Here is a 22196-nt window from a genome sequence, read left to right as displayed (position 1 = left end):
CTTAGTGCAGAGGAGAAGATAAAGCTGAGAAAAATGCACTGCATCAGGGAATCACTGTGGTGGCTAAGAAACCACCTGCGATGCAGTCTGGTGCTGCAAACATTCTGCACAGAGGCAGAGCTGGATCCACCAGGCAGCCTAAGCAGCATTCTCCTGAGGACCCTGCTCGCAGCAAGTACTAGGAGCAACTCAATCCATTAGAGGGCACAGACAAGCCTGTAGGAGGTGGTGCCTGTCTGAGAGAGAAAAGAATGTTTAAATGTAAACTTTCCCAAAAGTTTAAAACCAGAGGAAAAATACAGGAGGCTTTAGAGGAGAAGAAAAATTTGAGAAAAGGAGATAAATAAAAAACAACAATTTTAAAGCATCCTTACAGATCTGACTCTTCTTGGCATAAGATCATAAAATTTTAGTTAGTTTATGAAAATATCACATTAGGTAAATTTTTGAGATACAAAGTTCTGAGGCTGAACCAGGAAAATTCAGGAAAAACTTTATTATTGTTGTTTGTTGACTTTCATATGAAAGTGGGATGACTTTTAATGCCTTAAGAGAAAAGCAGTTTCTGTTCCCATCTAATTTCCCCCAGTTTTTCATATCTCAAGGAATATTCTCAGTAAGAACAAACCTCCAGGGGCCAGGCACAATGGCTCATGCCTGTAATCCTAGCACTCTGGGAAGCTGAGGCAGGTGGAATCACTTGAGTTCAGGAGTTCAAGACCAGGCCTGAATAAAAGTGAGACCCTTTCTCTACTAAAAACAGAAAAACTAGGCAGGTGCCTATAGTCCCAGGTACTTGGGAGGTGAGGCAGGAGGATCATTTAAACCCAGGAGTTTGAAGTTGCTGTGAGCTTCATCATCACGTTGCCATGATGATGTCATGGCACTTTAGACTGGGCAACAGAGAGACTCTGTCTCAAAAAACAAAACAAAACAAAAAAACCTCCACTAAGGACAAGATATGGTGCTGGTTGACAAGGCAGAGAATGTCTGGGGACTTTGCTTTCTGCATACCAATTACTGGTTTTCTTCTCACTTAAGGCAACCTCCATTTGGTACATTCTGCAAATGTGCTTCAGAGAAGAGCTGATGGCAAGCTCCCTTCTACTGCTGGGGCTTTCTCCATGTTCCTGGAGGAACGGAGTGGGGTGACTGCACAAACTCAAGTGTGAAACTTCTTCCCCACAAAAGCCATGGTATTCTCTTACGCAAACTCAAGAAAGTGCCTAAATAGCACAGGTGGGCCACAGAGACGTTTCCTAACTTTCTTACAAGGCACTTATTACAAGACGATCTATCTTATAATGTGGATTATAAGGCAGGTCATAGATCTTTATTTCAGTATTATCTTCCCCAAAGTGGCTTAACATTTATCATCTGTTTGAAGGTGACTTGACAGTGGCCTGAACAGCACCTGACAGGAAGGACACCTGCCAGGTCTGAGCAGTATAAACATCCTGACCCCTGAGCTCAGAGGACAGACAGGCCTACAGCTGATCAGAGAGGACAAGGGGAGCCCTGCGTCCAAGGCTCTGTAGAATTTTCTTTACTTGTTGCAAGAAAAAAAAAAAGACCCAGAATATACCCAGAGATCTTATATTTAATAGGTCTTTAAATGAGAAAAAATTAATTTTTTCTATTGTATTTTTAATGCTTGCCCTTATACATCCATACTCAGAAAAAAGAATGAGTAATATTAAAACAAAGTAATGGTTCACTGAACAGATCTCACACAACTGAGAAATAAAACGAATGCATTAATATCCCACATTCTCCACATGGGTGAACGCGTTAGAAGAGAGTTATTACAGAACAAGTGGGAATCCCCCTCACGAGTTTGAGAATCGTCTGACTGAAAGTAGAACTGAGGGGCTGGGGAAAGGATTTCCCCTGTGGTTGATTAAAAACACTGCTCTCGTTTTGAGTTGTCATACCAAGTGACCATGAAGTGAGCAAAAGACCTTTAAAAATGTAGTTTTTGAACTTTTTCCCTTGGTACTGGATTCTAAGATTGGCTTCAAGACAAAATACGCTAACACACTCAAAATTTCTTAAATGAGTTCACAATAATAAAAAGAAGAGGGAACATGAAGTTCTAACGTTCTAAAAATTCTTTTTAACCAGTCAACTTTAAGAAAATGTCCACACTCTGGATAAAACAAAATGTGGATTTACAAAATTGGTCACTTTTGGCATCACAAAATTTATCACAAGGTTTTTTAAAACAGTAAGTTTCCTAAAACATAAAATGATTCGGTGAACAAACACATCATTTACATACATCAACAACATTCCTATTATGTGTTTATATAATATTATTTTTCTTTCATTCTTATTTAGAAATAGGCTTGAAATAAAAATGTAAATGGTCATTTGAGTTGAATAAAAAAGAGCAATCAGTCCAAAAAATATCAAATTCATTATGAATTTCACTCCACAAACACAAGAACAACAAGCTATGTGAAACCTGAACTTCCAAGATTCAACTATTCTTTAAAAAGTGTGTGGAAGGTCAAACCACCTATCAAGACGTCAGAACTGATTTCAGAGCATTAAAACTCATAAATCTCTATGACAATTTTACATATAAAGTGATTTCTACCAAACTAATTACAATAAAAATAAATGTATCTTGGTGTTTGTTAGGTGAGCTTCAGTATGGATAAAATGTTCTTATGCTAAACTTCATCCCCTAACGGCATGAGAAAAATGAGGCTTTCTTATGCTAGAAGTATAAAGTACAATCTGTGCAGCCATCTGAACAGCTGATGTAGTAGAAAGATGGTGTCATTCACCGAATATAAAGACTTTAAAGTAAAACATTAAGAGCACTGCAAGAAAGATTCAACATAGATACTATTCCAAACACTTCTTAGATTTAGGCTTTTTTTTTTTAACCTATTCTTAAGGCTTTAAACACAAAGTCTCTACATTCAGAGTAGCTTAAAATATGCATAATCAGGGTACCAAGAGATAAAACAATGAACCAAACTTGTAAATGGAGACTACACTGTGGTTAGTGTCTTGCTTCCAAAGAGCAAAGCACCAAAAGAGGGAAAAGCCAATTGACAGTGTAGCCAACCCTTCACCCTGGCCAGGTGATCAAGGTCAACATCGTCAGAGATAAGTCATGTTGATGACACACTACCTTCATACGGATATGATAAGAATACCACTTTACCTCTGTGGTCTTCCTCTCCAAAAAACCACACCCCAGTCTAATAATCAGAAAAATATGAGAGAAATCCTAACTAAGGGGCATTCTGCAAAAATAATCTGACCAGTACTGACAAGGTCATCAAAAGTAAGTATCTGAGAAACTACACAGACCAGCGGAAATTAATGAGACATGATGACTAAATGTAATGTGATATCCTGTGAACAGAAAAAGGATATTAAGGAAGAACAACTAAGTTCTGAATAAAGTATGGATTTAATAGTAATAGTAATGTACTGATTACTATGACCAATGTCACATCATGATGTAAGCATTAGCAGTAGGTATAACTGAGTAGAGAGAGGGCATACAGAAACCCTCTTGTACTATCTGTGTAACTTTTCTTCAAATCTTTAATTATTCTAAAATAAAGAGTGCATTTAAATTTTTTAAGAACTGGGCCTACAGCATCAACACGTGGGGCTTCAGGTGTGGGGACAAGCACAGGCCATCCTATGTGCTGACCAACAGACACCCTGGACAATTTGAGAACGTGTCTGAGGTGTGGGGAGACCACAGATGGTGTGCATGTGACAAGACCAAACACCTCTGAAGTGCCTCATTCCCCCATCTGAAGTGAAAAATAGGCAATTTTATGCAAGAAAAGACAAAGCCTTGAAGAGGTTGGCCGAGAGCCATCAGGGCTCTGTGGAAACACATGTCAAACCAGCCTTCATACTTCACTCAGCAAATATCACTGCCAGAATCCAGCAGGCATGACAAAGTTACACAGACTTCCCTCATTCACCCAACAGGCTCTCCATTCTACTTCCTCACCATAAAAAAGGTGAATCAGAGAAGCAAGGATATAGAATTCCTTTAAAGGTATGTGAGAGAGCGTAGCCCCCCCCTACCCCCACACACAAAGACTTCTTCAACCAAGTAGCACAGAAATTATTATCTATTTTGAAAAATCTGTCCAGTCAGGGAACATGTGGTACCATGTGAGCCACGTTTTATGAGGGGGGGGGGAGCCAAGCCTTTGAAGTGCTGCTCAGTACGGAAAAACATTCTGTCTTTACAGGATAAACACATGGCAAAATTGTGTTCACTACAATGGATTTCGTTCCTTTCTCCTCTTCTTTTTTGTTTTTTAAAGACAGCTCTGTCACCCAGGCTGGAGTGCAGTAGTGAGATCATAGCTCACCACAGCCTCCAATTCCTGGGCCCAAGCAATCCTCCTGCCTCAGACTCCAGGGGAGCTAGGAACTTAACAAGTTCATGCCATCATGTCCGACTTTTTTATTTTTAGTATACATGGGGTCTTGCCCTATTGCCAGGGCTGGTCTCAAATTCCTGGCCTCAAGAGATCTCCTGAGCTCTGGCCTTGGCCTCCCAAAGTGCTGGTATTACAGGTGTGAGTCATCGCACCTGGCCTTGGATTTCTTTAATTGTCTTGAATTTTAATCCCAAAAGAAATCTGGAGATTTATCTCCTCTAACCAAAAAGTTCCAGAATTTATGAACTAGATGAATATGCAACAATTACTAGGTCAGAAAATTAAAATATAAAATGCTTTTAAATATTCTTTTAAAATTAACACAGTTTGGTGGCTCATGCCTATAATTCTTACACTTTGTGAAGCCAAAGCCAGAGGGCAGAAGAGCACTTAAAGCCAGGAGTTTCAGACTAACATGGACAACAGAGCAAGACCCTATCTCTAAAAAAGAGATTGTTTATATTAACTAGGTGTGATGGCATGCATCTGAAACCCTACTTGGGAGGCTGAGAGAGGAGGATCACTGGAACCCAGGAGTTCAGGTTGCAGTGATCCGTACAACTGAGCCACTGTACTCTAACACACTATTAATCAAAATTATAAGAGCTTCATAGGAAACTTGACAAAATTATTTAAAAGTTATGTGAGAGAAAAATGACACAAAAATAGCCCAGAAAAATTCTAAGATGTGTACATATGCATGTATATATGTGTATATATATATATACACACACACAGTAATGTTAATAATTCCCTACTACACGCAGCAGTGTATTGCAGAGCTCTAATAATTAAAACAGCATGGAGTAGATCCAGAATAGACAGATACATTAGTGGAAAAAAACATCTAAAAATAAATCAAATATTAAAAAGATTCATTTCTTCAGGCATTTATCAAGTGCCTGCTATGTATGGGCACTATTGATGGTTACTTGATGGTGGAACAAGTAAAAGCAAGTCAGACTAAAGGATAAAGTATTCAGAAGCTGGATAACTATGTGGAGAAAAATGAAGTCTGATTTTTTCACATCAGAATCATATATATATCTCATATAAATTTTATATTATATAAAATCTCTAGCATTAGTTTAAAAAAAGGCAACTATTTACATATAATTTATGAAGAGAAAGTTGTAAGTTCAAGAATCAGTATGAAATATGTTAGTCTAAATGTTAACTGGGCATGGTCAAATATTAATAATTACTGTCTAGCCAAGTAATGGATAGTTAAGCAGTCATTAAATCATCCATGAAGAAATATATTTATTAACATTTAAAACACATTTAATAAAAAGGCAAGTTACCAAAAATGATGTATATAGTAAAAAGACCTAAATGTAGATATTAAAGAAGACATAGAGGCTGGGAGCAGTAAATAATGCCTATAAATTTGGGAGGCCAAGATGGGAGGTCTGCTTGAGGCCAGCAGTTTGAGACCAGCCTGAGCAACATAACAAGACCCTATTTCTACAAAAAATACAAAAATTGGCATAGGGTGGTGGCATGCACCTATAGTGCCAGCTACTTAGGAGGCTGAGGCAAGAGGATGGCTTGAGCCCACACATTTAAGGCTGCAAGGAGCTATGATGCGGCTGCTGGTGCACGTCAGCCTGGGCAACAGAGCAAGGAAACATATATCCCATAAGAATGTAAACTCTCTTTAAACTAATCTATAAATTCAATGTCTGACCTCAATCAAAGGAAGGTTTTTCATGGGGGTATAATTCTAAAACGTGTATGTTAGAGTAGAAGGCAATGAGGAGGGATAATTTTAAAGAAGAACAAGAAAAGGGAACTTCAACCACTAGACAATAAGACATAACCAAAAAAGACATTTTTTAAAAGTATAAAAGTATAAAAGTGAGGCAGGAATAAAAGAAATAGACCAGGAGAACCCACCCCCTCAACCAGCTCTACACAGATGGAAAGCTGGTGTGATGGAATGGCACTGCACACAGGTAGAGAACGGTGCACTGGAAACTCAATGTTGCTAGGACAACAGGTGTCCATGAGACATGCTATGCACTAAACTCTGTTTTAGATGGAGTGTAAGTCAAACTGTGAAAAGAAAAACTTTAAAACTTGTAGTAGAAAATAGAATATTTTTATATGACCTTAGCCTGAGAACGGATTTTAAAAATAAAACACAAATAAACAATGCCCAAGGGGATAATAAATTTGCACCCAAAGGAAATACCTATTCAACCAAGGACATTGTTTAAAATGTGAACAATCAAGCCCCAAACCAGGAGAAGGTATTTATATACATATAGACAACAAAAAAATGGTATGAATATTATATATAGGTTGCATATCAGTATGACAAAAAGAAAATAATTAAAAAAAAAAACATGATTAGGACCAGTCGAGCCAGACACAGAGGCTCATGCTTATAATCCTAGCACTCTGGGAGGCTGAGGCGGGTGGATCGCCTGAGCTCAGGAGTTTGAGACCATCCTTAGCAATAGAGAGACACCCATCTCTACTAAAAAAATCAATCCCCCCCAAATATAGATAGATAGATAGAAAGAAAAAAGCTGGGTGTGGCAGTGCACAGCTGTAGTCCTAGCTACTTGGGAAACTAAGGCAAGAGTATTGCTCAACTCAAAAGTTTGGGATTGTTAAGAGCTATGATGCCATGACATTCTACCTAGGGCAACAGAGTGAGACTCTCTCTCAAAAAAAATAATAGTAATAAAAATAGAAAAACCCACTATTAAGAATATGCACTTCACAGAAGATACTCAAATAGCTAACAAACACAATTTTTTGATCTCACTACTAATCAACAAAGTTCTAATTAAAACTATGAGATATCATTTCATAGCCAACAGACTGGCAGAATTAAAGTCTGATGATGACAAGTGTTTATGAAGAAAAGAAATGAGATACAACCACCTCAGAGAGTGATTTAATTACAGCTATTAACTTTGAAGTTGTGCATATCCTAAGACCCAGGGAACTGTCTGGTTATATACCTTAGATAAACTCTGGTACTCGCACTAAGGAGCCACATTTTATTCAATAGTGCAAAATTACAAAAACGTAAGTGTCTGTCAATAGGAAAACATATTTTTAAATTGTGGAATATTTATAAAACTGAATACTATAAACATAAATAAACTAGAGCTAGAAATAATAATATAAATAAATCTCAAAAACATAATATTGGATATAAAAAGAAAGTTCAGATAACATATAGAATTTGGACTATAGCAAATGTAGAGATGAGCTCCTTGGGTCCCTCTGTAGGACTGATGGGTTGATCCCAGCTTCCAAACATGTTGCAAGTTGACAGCCCTCAGTTGAAAGAAGTCACCTCACCAAGGTCACCCATCCCCTCCAGGGGGAGGCTTCCTCCATGAACTGATCAATGCAAAGCTACAATGACCTGGCGCCTCACCCCACCTTGAGCTATCCCATCTTCAGCATTCCCTTCAGGATCAGCTGAGGCCTTTCTTACGACTGTATAGCAGCCCAATTTCTCCCTCTGCCCAACCCTGCTTCCTTCTCTTACACAAGTGTTAATCCTAAAATCTCCTTAACAAACTTCCTACATGTTAATCTTCTCAGAGTCTGTGTCCCTTGGAACCTGACTAGCAACAGATAAAACTCACATCTTGTTTTAAAACATGTACAATATGATACATATACCACAGTATGTATAACTATACATGTGCACTATTTGTTTGAAAATGCATATGTATTTAGTAAAATTATAAAAACATGCATGAGAATGATAAACACCAAATTCAGAATTGAGCTTATCTCTGGAAGGTAGCAAGTAGGACAGGCTTGTGGAAGAACACACAACATGTTTTAGTAACTACACAATGTTTTAATTCTTACACCGGTTTCATATACATATATACAAATTAGAGCATTCCTTATGCTTTCTTTGTTCATCTGAAATAGTTCATTATTTTTAAAAGCAACTTTATTTTTTTATTTTTTATTTTTGAGACAGAGTCTCACTACATCACCCTGCGTAGAGTGCCGTGGTGTCACAGCTCACAGCAACCTCAAACTCTTGGGCTTAAGTGATTCTCTTGCCTCAGCCTCCCAAGTAGCTGGGACTACCAGCACCCACCACAATGCTTGGCTATTTTTGTTGTTATTGTTGTTGTTATTGTTGTTGTTGTTGTCACTGTTGTTTAGCAGGCTCAGGTCGGGTTTGAACCCACCAGGCTCGGTGTATGTGACTGGCGCCCTAACCACTGAGTTACAGGCACTGAGCCATTCAAAAGTAACTTTAAAGAAAAGGAACAGGTTGGCCCTGAATCAGCCATTCTTTACCTTCTTTCTGCCCTAATAAACAAATGAATGATATTCATGTGGCCAATGGAGTATCATGGGTGTTCCCACATTTTGAAACAAGAATAAATTTCCTGTTTTAAGTAAAAATAATTGGGCTGCAGAGTTCTTTTTGCTTTCTTTCTTTTCTTAATGTACAATCTTGAAAGGTATTTACAAGTTTGTAACTGAATATTGCATATACCAGCAATACTTTAAATAGGATTATTTTTTCAAAATTCAGAACATTCCCAATAGAAAAAGTACTATAGTATGATTACAGCTATGTAAGATACAAGTGTTCTATGTATAATATAGTACTAGCAAAATAAAAAGACTACTTAGAAATTGTAAATCGAAGGACATACTTGTAGGAAATATTCACATAACTGAGATACACATGAATGTTTTCCTGAATTTGTAATTGACAATTTCACTGTTTGTTTAGCTCTATGCTTAGTTTTGAGTTTTAAAATTTCACTAATACAGTGCGTTCCATGTCCCTAGGGGTGGGCCACAGAAGGAATGTTTTTCTCTGTTGCCACCCAATGTGAGCTATGTATGACAGGAAAACATCACATAAAAGGATCCAGAAGTTCAAAATAAGAGAAAACAAAATGTGTGGGAGGGAGGAAGGATGAAAGTACTGAAGTATTTTCTAACCTACTAATTTATAGCAAAACAAGTTTGGTATCTATCTAAGGCACTGGGTACAAACAATCTGATTTATCTGTAAACCAGCATCTATTATTCAGGACTACCACTGACAAACTAAATCCCAGGTTCTACATTTGTTTGACATAAAAAAAGTTCATAGATATAGTTTACAGAAAAGGAGGAAAACAAAATTTTCAATATAGGCAAAAAAGAATCGGTGAATGGGAATGAAATCTGTTAACAACAGATGTCAGCAAAACCTTTATCTTAAAGGAATCCCATCCATAAAACCTCCCTTTTCACCCCTGTATTGTTTCCAATACCTCTTTCCCTTGACACTGTCAAAAAATCTTTTTCTTTCACATTTTTTCCAGTAATCCATTTATTCCTAAATGTTCAGCCACGTTTTAGAAAGAAATCGGAACGTCAGCCTAGGTTAACAATACAGGCGCTCCCTCTGGTGGTACAAAAAGAAACTGCCTGTTTATGCCGGCACGTAAGCCCAGGCAAGTCCTTCCTGAGTTTCATTTACAACAGGGGAACAAATACGTTATTGCCTTTATTTTATAGACAAGGAAACAAGCAACTTACTTCAAAGTATCTCAGTCAGAGAACTTTCCATCCAACTCAGCTAAATAGGTATTCTAAGGCCATGCACTGTGTACCACTGACCTATGACATCTGTTCATCTTGCTCTTTTTGTTACTACATGGCAGGTAGTGACTACTTATTACTAAGAAATAAGTCTGAAGCCATAGGAAGGATCTAATTCTAACTTCTGTTTTAATGAAGTTTCAAAGCAACTGTTGAGATAATTTCAGTTTAATATAATATACTCATGATCTTTAACAAAACAGGAAAGTGAATAATAGGCAAAAAAATTTTAAGAAAAAGGAGTTATTTCCCATACTTATTTTTTAAATATTATCCAAAAGTATATAAATAGGATCTCATTTTGTGTATTATGGATCTACTTGCTACTAAAAGTACTTCTCTGAAGAACAAGGCAAAAATAATTATAATTTCCAAAGTAACAAACTGTCATCCTTGTTTACATGTTCATGACAATGGTGAATAAGAGAATCTATACTTTGTGTTAACAGCACATCATAAAATTCCAAAACTTGCTGATATCTAAACACCTTTATTTTATATTCATCATGAATTTATATGACTAAGACTACCTCCTTCACAGAGTTGTTTTAAAAGTTAAATGAGCCTACAGAAATAAAATTCAGCCTTTTTATCTTCTTTATAAGAAAGAAGTACAAAGAATATACTTCATAAATGGTAAAAATACAGAGGCAAGACATCAAGTAGGAAAAAACATAGTCAAAAGGAACTACTAAATCCTTAAATGGGATAGGTTTCCCTGTGCAAGAATTTTTCCGCTCTGTAAATGCTCTGAAGTGTCCCATGGTGATTCCACTGGTACCAGTGGGACAGACTACAGCCTGCAACGCTGCCCAGCCACAGACTGCCAAGACCTTGCCGGCTGTCACTTTCCTCTCTGAAGCTCCATATGTATCTTCCCAGGGCTGTACAACGGGTCAAAGAGGATCAGCTCTGAAGTTTAATCAAGCATATTCTGCACTCCCCTGACAAACCTCCAAAGTGAATTCCTGGTTTTCCAAATCAATAAACAAAACAGACAAAACCCCTGAGTGTCTCGTATTCCCTACCTCAGTGAATGACATCACTACTTGCTGAGGCGGCCAAAGTCTAAATTATCCCTTGACTTCTCCCTCTCTTTCATTCTTCCTATTTGCCAGTCAGAAGGTCACGTCCCACCTAGTAACTGAATCTCTCCACTCTATTCTCTCTTCTCTAATCCCAGCGCTATAAGCTTTAGATAAAGTCCATACCAATTCCTCCTCCCACCCCCTCACCCCCAGCCTATACAACAGCCAAGTCTATTCAGCCTACTAAAGTCACTCTCACATTCCCTCCTGCAGGGCTTCCCAAGCCCTCACTCCCCCACTCGCCACACTGAGATAGGCTCATACAGCTCCCCCCACTCCCCACCCACCCCCATCCATGCTGCTGTTAACCCTTGCAGGCAGGTAAGTCTTTATCTTCAGGGGACCTAACAAATACTATGACAAGTGTGCCATAAATCTTTATTGGTTAAGGGTTTTGTTCTTTTTTTTTTGAGACAGAGCCTCAAGCTGTCCCCCTGGGTAGAGTGCCGTGGCATCACAGCTCACAGCAACCTCCAACTCCTGGGCTCAAGCGAGTCTCCTGCCTCAGTCTCCCAAGTAGCTGGGACCACAGGTGCCTGCCACAACACCCGGCTATTTTTTGGTTGCAGCTGTCGTCATTGTTGTTTTGGCAGGCCCGGGCTGAATTCAAACCCACCACCTTAGGTGTATGTGACTGGAGCCTTAGCCACTTGAGCCACAGGTGCCAAGCCAAGGGTTTTGTTCTTGAGGGGAGAAAACCGATTTGGTTAAATAGCTGATACTTCATATGGAAAAACAGCTTAATGAATTTCAAAGAAATGGTTGTTTTCCTGTTTGCACAGACAAGGACAGTATCACAGGCAAAATTTTTCAGGGTCATTTATTTTTCATTAAAATTCAGGAAGTTTCTACCTGAAGGATACCCACATTTACCTAAGAAAGGTGTAAAGTCACTAACCCCAGAGATCAATCCTGATTCCTAACCTGGTTCCAGCCCCAGCTGGAAAGTACTCTAGAGCAGTGGTCCCCAACCCTCTGGCATGAGGGATAGGTTTCATGGTAGACAATTTTTCCACAGATAGGGGTTGTAGGGATTGGGGGAAAGTGGAGCTCAGGTGGTGATATAAGCAATGGGGAAGCATCTGGCTGCTGTAAATACAGATGAAACTGTGTGGCTCTGGTTCCTAAGTTAGGTGAAAGGCAATTTTTCCATGGAAGGCAACTTTTCCACAGGCTAGTGAGGAACAGGGAGGAGGTGAAGCTCTGTGGTATGGCTCCTAACAGGCTTTGGACTGATAGCCATCTGCAGACTGGGGCTTTTCTCGGCTTCACTCTATTCCTCCAACCCCCATGAATCTTATGCACAGATTGCCTGATGTCTTCACATATAGGGGAGCAGGGGGTAGGTGAGAGGACTTCCAAGGCCTAGAAGGGTGTACCTTTCTACATCAATAAAGGCTGCAAAGGTGTTAAGCCTCCACTGATTTCCTTCTTAAAGCACTGAAAGGTAGAGGATAAGCCACCTCCCACAAATTTGAGCTACTTTATACAAATAGAGTATCAATCTAAGAAACAAAAATGTTTCTTATTTGTTAATAGCTATTAAATATTAAAACCAATCATTCTACACTAAGTTCATGTGCAAAAGAAATATAGCTATCCCTGGTCACTAAATTCTAGGAAAGACAACTAATAACACTTTCTGATTTACAATTAGAATCCAAAGAGCATGCTGACACAGAACATGAATTCAGTGAACCCCACCAAGGTACTCCAAAGCAATGGGTTACAATAAAATCAGCATTATAGTCCAAACCTTTTAATGACCACTGTACCAAGAATTTTAAATTGTTGAGAGGCACCCATTTCAATGGTTTTGAGATATAATTTACATACCAGGAAGTCATCCATTTTAAGTATACAATTTTAGGAGTTCCCTTAAGTTTATATACAACTATCAACAGAAACACTTCCATCACCCAAACAGTTCCCTTCTATCTGTTTATGACCAATCCCCATGCTCCCACTCCAACTCCAGGCAACTCTGTCTGATCTAAGTTTTGCCTTTTCTGTAAGTTTCACAAAATGGTACCACAATACAGCCCTTTATATCAGGATCCTTTTACTTGGCATAATGTGCTTTAGTTTTACCTGTGTTGTAGTACGCGCCAGTCACAGGAATCAGAACTTTATTCCTTTTCATGGCTGATATGGATATCACCATATTTTATTTATTCATGAATTGATGGATTTGGATTGTTTCCAGTTTTTGTCTATTATGAATATGCTACTATGAACATCTGTTGGTTTTGAGTAGGCACAATTTCTTGACTTTAATAAGGTTCCACTAACATTGGATACATGTATAGACCATGGATCTATCATGCACAATCAAGATAATTTATAATACCTGGCCTCTAACGTGTCACTGTGCTCCTCTCTCTGGAATCCCTTTCTCTCTCCCCTCCTAAGCCATCCTCAGGTAACCACTGATCTGCTCTCACTACAGTTGTGTGCATTTTCCAAAATTTCATCTAAATGGAATCGGACAGCATGGAATGTAGGAGAGGTAAGCGTCTGCCTTCTGTCACTCAGTATTATTACTCTGAGATGCATAAAATGTGCCGTGTATCCATAGTCCATTCCTTTTCATTCCTGAGCAGCATTCTGCTACAGGGATATACCACAGTTTGCTTATCCATTCATGAGCAATGGATATGTCAATTATTGCCAGTTTTTGTAAAACACAAATAGAGCTGCTGTGAACACTGTATACCAACTTTGCCTGGATATATGCTGTCATTTCCCCCCACAGCATAACTTGGAATAGAATTGCTGTGTCCCCCATTAAGTGTGTATTAAACTTTTTAAGAAACTACCTATTTTCCATTGTGGCTGTACCATTTTATGTTCCTGCCAGCAATTTCTGAGGATTCTGGTTTTTCCACATCCTTGTCAACAACATGAGATTGTCAGGGGTTTTTATTATTGTTTTAGTCATTCTAGTACTTATGGGGCAATATCTTATTATGCCTCTAATTTGCATTTCCCTAATGATGCATGTGTCTGCTTAACGATCAGCCAGTGACGTGGGTAGAGGTCCCAACCACCTTGCATTTGTAAGGTGTCCACCCTCTGTTTATGGAACAGCCTGCCACTGAAGGGAGCATTCAAAATCACGCTTCTCTCTGGGCTTTCACGCTCTGCTGGCTCTCCGGAGTATCCCCTGGACATGCAAAATTTAGCTGTGTACCATGGACTGATGAAGAACTTATCTCAGCCCTCTACAGCTCTGTCATTTCTAGGATCTACCTGTGATTTCTCTCTCATATTTCTGATTAGTGGCACTGAACCAGCAAACTGCAAACTCAAAGCAGCAAAGCTATAGGTTTTGCATTATGAATTGAATATGCCACTTGTAGCCAGCAAAACTGTGGATTCTTACCCTCAACCCTCACCCAGATTCTGAGTCCTGTAAAACCACAGTTGTCACTAACTGAAGGGATTGAGAGACAGAAGCCGCCCCAGGCAAGAAGGCCACAAAGACCCACTTTTCTTACCTAAAGATCTAGAGCAGCGGTTCTCAACCTGTGGGTCAAGACCCACAGAGCTGTAAAACAGTCACGGCATCAGGAAGGTTGAGAACCACTGATCTAGAGTATCAGTAATGCTTCCCAATTTATGGTCTGCCTTTTTGGTCAATATCCAATGCCCAGAAATGATTGTTTTTTGATGATCTTATTCGGTTTTATACTTGTTTCACTGAAAAAAAGAATCACCAATCTTTTTCACATCATCATTGCTGGGCGTGATCTTGGCTATCCATTTTTAATTTCTCAATTTCCCATAGTATAAAGTATGACTATAATATAAAAATAAAGTATGACTATAATTCCACTTCAAGTATCAAATATAGAAATGTTCTCCAAGTCTGAAATAAAATTTATCACTGAGTTTGAATATTTTCCATGAAGAGAATGGCTCTTCCACACAGTGCCAGCAAGCTGACATTGTATTGAAGTACCAAAATAGCCACCTGTTCAGTAAGTTTGAGACTCCTAGGGGATAAATCAGTTGACTGCTTGGATCTCAGTCACAGCTTTTGACCACAGAACGCTATGATGGCCCAGATACGATATAAAAGATTCTGTGGTATCATTAACAAAGCTAGACATGGGCAAAAAGCAAATTCTTTTACTTGTATTAGTATCATTATGTATTTATTATAAATATTATCAATCCAGATTTTGTGGCATTCCACTTCCTATAGTTATTCCAAAAACTGTCACCAAATCTTCAAGCCTAGCTTACTTTTCACACAATTACTTTACATGTATACAATACTCTGTAGCTGACTAAGCTCTTTCACCTACTATCTTATCTGATCCTCATAAAAAGGTCATGTGGTGGGTAGAGCAAATATTATCCTCATTTTATACCAGCTGGAACTGAATCACAGAGGGATTAAGTGTTCCTCACAGCTAGTAAGTCAGATCTAAAATCCAGTTATTCTGGCCATATTTAACTTTGTGTGACCTTGGGCATGTCTCTGTCTTTATTTCTTCAAATGTTTCAGTAACTGCCTCAAAATAAGATAAAGAAATGGCCTTCCCCCACCCCCAGCTTTTTCAACACTCTCAGTTGAGGAGACTGGTTTTAACATTGTTACCTTAAAATATTTATTTATTGAAATGAGAATGCAGACAGCAAGCAAAAGTCAAATTTCATAATTGCAACAGCAATCTTTAACACAATCAGTTCCAAACTCCACAATCTTATTTTCTCCTCCCCTCCCTTTCTTTCCAAAACACAATTCTATGAAATCCTCTGATAAGAGAAACACTAAACTTTCCCACATGCACTCACAGGTGACAATCTTAAATGTCATAAATCTCATGGGTCATTTCAGAAAAAATAACCTGAAATCTAATACATGCAATTGGGAGAAACATGTACGTTCCCTCATTTAAAAACCAAAATCAACTATTTCCTTGGCCATTTTTGCCTCCACAGTTCCCATTCTCTTCAATCCATTTCCTCCCATTCTCTCTCCAATCTATTCCACCCTGGCTTTTGTCTCCACCATTTCACTGAAACCACTCTCATGAAGCTCACCAAAATCCTCCTCCTTGCTAAATCCAAGGATCAATTTTAAGCTCATGTCTTACCTATCAGCTACATGGGGCAAGGCTGGTGACTACTGCTTCTCTGAAATGTTTCCTTCCCCTTGTTGTCTTACAGCAACTGCTCCCTTCCTGTCCTCAATCTCCCTTGCTGATTTCATTACACTTCCCAGCCTCAGGTCCCGGACCACTCTTCTCACTCCCATGGTGGTCTCAACCCTCCTCATGACATAACAGCTAAATGTTAATGGCTTCAAATGTGCCTCTTCAACTTGACCTCTCCTAAAAATCCAGACTCTGCCTAACTGACCTTTCTGTGATGTTTAAAGAGGCACCTCAAAGTTAACTTGTCTCACTCTGAACTCCTAATACTGCCCAAGACAGGTCCCTACACAATCCCATCTCAGCATCTGTGATGCCTCTCTTTGTCTCTCATTCCATGTCCAATTTCACAACACCCAACTAGAATTCCATCATTTCTCATTATTCCCCTTTTTCGAAGTCTCAGGCACTTTTATCTCTTACCTGGGCCACTGCACAGCCTCAAAGTGGATCTCTCTGCTCCCACTCTTGCAAATGCCCCTACCTATTCCCAGAGTATTCAAATCACAGCAGCTTCAACAGAAAGATTGTATTGCCTATTTCCTTAACACCTACCAGTTAATTTTCCTCTCCTCTGAAGCCAAAGCCCTCCAATGCCCACTGCTCACATGACATGACCATCTGTTTCCTCTCACCTTCGTCTCTCCCTTCCCCTTCCTTCACCTCACTCCATTCCCTAGCCTCCTTCTGCTCTTCAAACAACTAAGGCACCCTTCTCCTTCAGGTCTCTACATCTGCTATGCCCTCTGCCTAGAACACTCTTCCCCCAAATATCTATAGAGACTGCCTCCTCAACTTCTTTAAGACTCTGCTCACACATCACCTTTACAGCGAGCCCTTCCTGAATGCCCTATTTTATCAGTGAGCCTCCCAACAGTCACCCTTCTTGCCTTACATTTTTCCAAAACACACGCTGCCCTCCACATTATATATTTTACTTATCTATTTGTTCTTGATTTGTGCCTTCCTGCTAGCATGTTAACTCCACTGAGGTAGAGAGTTCAGTTCATTGTGTGCACTAGTGTATCACCTGTGCCTACAAAGCTGCCTGGCAGGTAATAGGTGCTCCGTAAACACATGATGAATCTATGGATCATAGATTCTAAATATGTATTTCTAAAATGTGATTCATCCACAGACCAGAAAGTTCAAAAACTACAGAATGCTAAGTAATAGATGACTAAGAATGTTGACTGTATATAATATAGATCTGTTCTGCGCAAGAGAAATATAATGGAAGCCACAGTAGTTTTTTAAATTTTCTAGCAGTCACATTTTAAAAAGAAAACAGGTGATGTTAATTTTAATAATGTATTTAACTCAATATATCCACAATATTCTCATTTCAACAACTCATGTAAAACTTATTACTAAACTATCTTAGTCTTTTCTTCATTCTAAGTCTTTGAAACATGTTATTTTCTGCAGAGTGCATCTAGATTGGTACTTCCCCTATTCCAAATGTTCAAGAGTTACATGGGGCCAGGAGCTACCATAGTGATCAGCACGGGTTAGGATCAAAGTTAAATAATTCCACTGTAGTGGGGGAATATCTTATAGATGTATTCATTGTTTTTAACCTAAGATTTTAAAACAAGTTTTGTTTACAAGTGTACAAGTTTGTCTATAATTTTTGTTTATAAGTTTTGTCATGGTTTATAAGTTTTGTCAAAACAGTTTCAAAGGATGTATGAAAAGTAATAATAGCTCTCATTCTGAGAAACCATTTATATTACGATAGCTGACTCAATGCTTTAAACTTTTAGTTAGGTGTTTTGATTAGAAAGATTGAATGTCATTATTTAAGAAACAAAATTAAATCCAGAGAGATTCTGTGATCTTATCTATATTAGCATCCAAAAAAATGTTATTGTCAAATATAAAGAACCATTAAAATTCTATTTCCACTAAACTGGTATTTATTTCAAATTAACTATAATGCATCCTCCATTAAAACACAATTTTCATATATAATTGCATTTTAAAAATTTATTAACAGCTGCCCTACCAATACTTTTGCATTTCATAATGTAAAAGTGAAACAAAGCACTAAGGACAATGTGTTTAAATTTTTAACATATCCATTTAGGTCCTATGTTTCTTAAAAGCTAAAGTATTATGTATGAAAATGTTTTCATTAACTCTTTTATCATCCAGGGAATAATTTCTTCCAGAATCCTATTTACAAATATTTGCTTTTTAGAATTATCATAATTATAACCATTATTCAAGAGAAAAACTTAAAGAAGCATAATAAGAAACTTATTATAAATTAAAGTCTGTAATATTTTTAAAAGTTTAAAGTTGTAGTGCTTTACTTTTTTTTTTAAGCAGTAAAACAAAACACACAGCAGCATCTACTTACTCAGCTGTTACAGGGTATTATCTGTTATCTCTCACCAACCGGCAGGACTGAGCTCAGAGAAGCACGCAGAGAAACTCCAGATGGCAAAGTATCCCAACTCTTCTAACCCCTAAAAACATTAATAAATGCCTGTGTGAGAAAGAAAATTGGAGTTACAACCAAGGTAGAACGCTCATGAGTTATCTGGATAGGAAACAACTTTTGTTCCCCTTTTTTTTGAAGAGACAAAGTCTTGCTCTGTTGCCCCAGGTTAGACTATAGTGGCATCATCATAGCTCACTGAAACCTTAAACTCTTGGGCTCAAGTGATACTCCTGCCTCAGTCTCCTACATAACTGGGACTACAGATGTGTACCACCTTACCCAGCTCATTTATTTTTCACAGAGATGAGGTCTCACTATGTTACCCAGACCAGTCTCAAACTCTTGGCCTCAAGTGATCCTCCAGCCTCAGCCTCCCAAAGTGCTGGGATTACTGGCATAAGCCACTCTTCTCTTTTTCAGTGAGGGCTCAGAATAAATTAATTCATAGTCTTGGAGTGGCAGGTGATCTGACACAGCAATATTTGGTAGTATGACTGCCTTTCTGTTTTAATAAATCTCTTTGGGAAAAAGCTTAAATTGATACAATAAAATATGCACCTTGTACGTGTACTAGAATTTGCTCACTTGTAAACCAGTCTAACCCTTTAACTGGTAGAAATCTGCTATAACTATATTCTTTATTGTCCAAACTAAGACAATTTTGAAAATGAAAGAGAGAGCTTTTGAAATATTTATTGGCCAGTAAACCCTTTCAATATATTGGTTTTATTCTAAAAAATGAAAACAATGTATATACACTACTTTCAAAAGTTTATTTACATGAACACTTAACATAAACAGATTCATCTTGGTATATAATTCATATACTGTAATTGGTTTTCTTAATAGATTCTGTCTTTAATACTGATTCACTAAGATTTTTTTTCTAGAAAAAAATAACATGGTCTCATTATTTTTAATTTTTCACAAAGCTGCCACAATCATTTTCAAAGTTTCATTTTATGTTCATCTGAAATCACAGACATCTTCAGCTGACTCTTTCCTATTAATAATATTTTAAGAAGAAAATACTCTCTTCACGGGTTCTGAGAAATCTGGGAAGCATAAAGCAAACTTTGCTAAATAAAGGATATTCTCAATTCTGGTTATAACCAAATTGTAAATATTTCAGCCTAAATATTTTCATAGATCCTATCTTTTTGCCTTCATTGGTGGGTTCTTTCCCACTCATGTACTCCAAAATCCATCAATCCATCAGAACTCACTTCAGCGCACACACACACACATATATGTATAGACGTACACACATATATATGTATATATATTTCTCAATGCAAATCTCACTGTACATATCACTTCCCACTAAAAGCTTTTCAGCAGCTTCCCATTGCTCTTAGGACATACCAAACCTTTAATATGGAAGAGCCCTTATTGAGCTGGTCCCTTCCTAACTTTCAGGCCACTCTGGCCTTCTCTTACGTTCCCAAAAGTAACAAGTTCTCTCTCCCCGCCCCAAGGCCTTTGCACACTCTGTTCTCTCTACTGGGATGCTCTTTTTCTCAGCCATGACCACCTTGGACACCTGAGAGACTCTCTGTATGCCCCTACTCCAAATTGCACCACACTATTCTCTCTCTCACTGGTTCTCTCCCAAAAGTGCTCTGTACTTTCCCTGCAAGGGAGTCATCCAACCTATATTTGTGAGTTTTTTATAGTCTGTTTTCACTAGACTATAAAAACTTTGTGATGGTGTAAAGAGCATGCCTGTTTGCTTCACCCCTTCACCACCACTGTACCCAGCACCTAGCACAGTCCTTGGCAACCTGTGAACTGTAAGTATCTGTTGGTTGAATGAATGAATGAGAGATGGAGAAGGAGCAGCAGGTGGCAAAGAACAATCCAGTTATTTCAGTCAATTTGTTATCTATAACCTAAATGCCTCACAATCCTATATCCAACTACGTCACCAATTTTTCCCCTTATACAGGCAATGCTCATCATCAGTAAAGCCTACCACTGAGGGAGGAAAGCTGGCCAGGTGGTCTTTCTCTTCACTCCACATTCCCACGTATTAACTCCCTGTTTCCCCAATCCAGTTTTACAGGAATATGCAAAAGAACTGACTATACCTGCCTCCAATTCTCTCTTCCCACCTCACCTGAACCCATTTCAACCATCCCACTGCTCCCCTAAAACTGCTCTCGTTAAAGCTGCCAATGACTTCCACCTTGAAATACTCAAGAGGCGGTACTAGGACAGGCACTTTAAATAATTATCTCATCCACTTCACTGTTCATCACCACCACCCTATGAGGCAGGTACCATTGCTGTCCCCAGACAGAGGTTAACTGAATTTATTCAATTGAGTGACAGTTTTCACTCAATTTTCTAATGGCCAATGTTCAGTCCTCATCTTCCTGGACCTTCAGCAGTACTCACAGAGCTTATCACTCCCTCTTTCTTTGCTTGGTTTCCTGGACACTATACTCTCCTCACTCTCATCTGTCCTCCTTCACTAGTCATTCCTTAGGCTCCTGATTACCCAACCTCCTAATGCTAAAGTGATCCAGGGTTTTCAGTCCTCCAACTTCTTTTCCATCTATACTCCCTCTGCTTGGTCATCTCAAGGGGTCTCATCACTATAACTCCATGTATAAAGAGTCTCAACTGCATTCTTGAACTCAGGGCTTATATGTTCAGCCACCTACTTGTCATCTCCCATGGGATCTCCCAACAGACATTCCACTCTAACAGCATCACTCTGTGCCAACCTCTTGAGGTCCCTCCCACTCCCCAAGCTTGACACTGCTGCAGGCATCCACCCTTCCGTAAATGGTAATTCAATCCTCCAAGTCATGTTGGACTTGGCTCTTTCTCTCACATTTTATATCCAGTCCATGAGCAGATCCTGTTGGCTTGCTCCACATCTGAATTCCAAGTACTTCTCCTACTTCACACCACTGCTGCCCTGTGAGCCTCCCTCACATCCATCTGCACTGCTGCCGACAGTCTCCCAGCTGGTTCTTCCCTAGCCTCCCAGAAATAGAGGCAAGGGAGGCCCTGCTTTGTTTTTAAAACAAAAGTCTGGTATTGGTAAAACAAAGTCAGATCATGCCACTCCTTTGCTCAAAATCCTCCCACTGTTACCCTTTAGAAAGAGTCAGTAAGGACAGTGGCCTACAAGGACACTGACTGGCCCCAGGGGACCTCTCTCCCTGGTTCTACCCAACTCTCATCCCACTGTCCTCTCTGCCACCCCTCAAGGATGTGAATGCACTTGTTCTGTCCCCACTCTATCGGCAGGACCTGCTCCCTCATCTACTTCAGGTGTCAACCTCAAAGTCAAGCTGTTAAGGAAACCTCTGGATACCCTATTTTCATGCCATACCTCATTACCACCATTGCACTTTCTATTCCCCTCACCTCTGATTTATTTGTTTATATTCAATCATTCATATTTCTTTCACCAACTTCTCTGTTTCTCTTTCTCCTA

At 38.8% G+C, this 22196-nt stretch overlaps 1 long non-coding RNA gene across 1 annotated transcript in view; it reads right to left on the bottom strand.

Annotated features, from left to right (window-relative positions):
• Positions 1 to 22196, bottom strand: part of LOC111725855 — a 118510-nt gene that overhangs the window by 43609 nt on the left and 52705 nt on the right. Inside the window, exon 5 of the long non-coding RNA XR_002773813.1 lies at positions 18659 to 18787. This is a non-coding gene — a long non-coding RNA (uncharacterized LOC111725855). The remainder of the gene's footprint in view (positions 1 to 18658; positions 18788 to 22196) is intronic.

The sequence above is a fragment of the Otolemur garnettii genome, unplaced genomic scaffold (assembly GCF_000181295.1).
Source record: "Otolemur garnettii isolate 467f Iridium unplaced genomic scaffold, OtoGar3 scaffold00049, whole genome shotgun sequence".
Classification (NCBI taxonomy): domain Eukaryota; kingdom Metazoa; phylum Chordata; class Mammalia; order Primates; family Galagidae; genus Otolemur; species Otolemur garnettii.
Note: the sequence above shows the minus strand (reverse complement) of the source record. Positions and strands in the feature narration are given on the sequence as shown.